Genomic DNA, 2,500 nt, shown 5'->3' with positions numbered 1-2,500 from the left:
ACGGGGAAAAACGGGTACGGCGACCGTGTTGCAAAAAACTGGGCGCGCACCATGGAAAACAGGGGAAAACCATGTGCGTGGAATGGGCGGATGCACGTACGGGCACACGGGCCAAAAAATGTGAACATGAGGAAACGTGAAGGAACGGGGTACGACGGCCGTGTTGCAAAAAACTGGGCGCGCGCCATGGAAAACGGGTGAAAACCATGTGCGTGGCATGGACGGATGAACGTATGGGCACACGGGCCAAAAAACGGGAACTTCAGGAAACGGGGAAACACGGGGTATGACGGCCGTGTTACAAAAACTGGGCGCGCACCATGGAAAACGGGTGAAAACCTTGTGCGTGGCATGGAAGGATGCACGTACGGGCACACGGGCCAAAAAACGTGAACGTGAGGAAACGGGAAAAACGGGTACGGGGCCGTATTGCAATAAACTGGGCGCGCACCATGGAAAACTGGGGCAAACCATGTGCGTGGCATGGACGGATGCACGTACGGGCACACGGGCCAAGAAACGTGAACGTGAGGAAACGGGGAAAAAACAGGTACGGCGGCCGTGTTGCAAAAAACTGGGCGCGCACCATGGAAAACAGGGGAAAACCATGTGCGTGGAATGGACGGATGCACGTACGGGCACACGGGCCAAAAAATGTGAACGTGAGGAAACGGGAAAGAACGGGGTACGACGGCCGTGTTGCAAAAAACTGGGCGCGCCATGGAAAACGGGTGAAAACCATGTGCGTGGCATGGACGGATGAACGTACGGGCACACGGCCAAAAAACGTGAACTTGAGGAAACGGGGAAACACGGGGTACGACGGCCGTGTTGCAAAAAACTGGGCGCGCACCATGGAAAACGGGTGAAAACCATGTGCGTGGCATGACGGGTGCACGCACGGCCACACGGCCCAAAAAACGTGAACGTGAGGAAATGGGAAAAAACGAGCACGGGGGCCGTGTTGCAAAAAACTGGGCGGGCACCATGGAAAACGGGTGAAAACCATGTACGTCGCATGGACGGATGCATGTATGGCCATACGGGCCAAAAAACGTGTAAACGGGGATCCGGGGAAAAACAGTGTACCCCTTCTTCACAAACGAAGGGCAGGGGTCCCAAGGGGGGCTAAAACCCTCGGGTATATTGGGGAGGAGGGGGCTCCTCCCTGCTTGTGTGTGGGAAATCGGTGGGTTTGCATATGAAATCATATGCAAACCTCCCGTTTCTCCCGTAACCCTTGCTTTTCCCAAACGTTGGCTCGGATGTCTCGTCGTTCTCCTGTCCCGTGTACGACTCATGCCAAATTCTGATCCGTCGGTCGAACGGCTGTTCGGGTTGCAGAAAAGTACGTATCGTGTCCGCACACGGTCAGGTCAATGTGATCTCGTGCCACGTTGTCCCGTCGGTCCCGTGTACGAATCATGCCAAATTCTGATCCGACGACCCAATGGCCGTTCGGGTTGCAGAAAACTACGTACCGTTTCGCACACCGTCAGCTTGACGGGATATCGTGCAGCCTTGTCCCGACGGTCCCGTGTACGTGTCCCGTGAAATTCTGACCCAACAGCCTAAATTGGCTCGGGAAACAGGAAAGTAGCATATCCCGTGCATGAGACCGACTAGACAAAGTTGCAACGACGTTGCCTTTCGGAATATAGTTGCCCCAAAACTTTATCGTTGCGGGGGTGACACACGCGGGATGTGGTCTCTCTGGACGCCTCCTTTAGGTAAACCTCCCGTGCATTGCACGGGCGGATGATCGGTTGGCTTGACCGATGTAGGCTACAAACGCATGAGCAGCTTTGGACCCGTGTCTGCTGGTACGTTGCGTTTCGGAATATAGTTGCCCCCAAAACTTTATCGTTGCGGGGGTGACACATGCGTGATGTTGTCTCTCTGGACGCCTCCTTCGAGTAAACCTCGCGTGCATTGCACGGGCGGATTACTCGGTTGGCTTGACCGATGTAGGCTACAAACGCATGAGCAGCTTTGGACCCATGTGTGCTGGTACGTTGCCTTTCGGAATATAGTTGCCCCCAAAACTTTATCGTTGCGGGGGTGACACACGCGTGATGTGGTCTCTCTAGACGCCTCCTTCGTGTAAACCTCCCGTGCATTGCACGGGCGGATGATCGGTTCGCTTGACCGATGTAGGCTACAAACACATGAGCAGCTTTGGACCCGTGTCTGCTGGTACGTTGCATTTCGGAATATAGATGCCCCACACGGTCACGTCGATGTGATCTCGTGCCGCGTTGTCCCGTCGGTCCCGTGTACGACTCGTGCCAAATTCTGATCTGACGGCCCAACGGCCGTTCGGGTTGCAGAAAAGTACGTATCGTTTCGCACACAGTCAGCTTGACGGGATATCGTGCAGCGTTGTCCCGACTGTCCCGTGTACGTGTCCCGTGAAATTCTGACCCAACAGCCTAACTTGGCTCGGGAAATAGGAAAGTAGCATGTCCCGTGCATGAGACCGACTAGACAAAGTTGCAAC

This window comes from Hordeum vulgare, chromosome 1H, assembly GCF_904849725.1.
Source record: "Hordeum vulgare subsp. vulgare chromosome 1H, MorexV3_pseudomolecules_assembly, whole genome shotgun sequence".
Lineage (NCBI taxonomy): Eukaryota > Viridiplantae > Streptophyta > Magnoliopsida > Poales > Poaceae > Hordeum > Hordeum vulgare.
Note: the sequence above shows the minus strand (reverse complement) of the source record.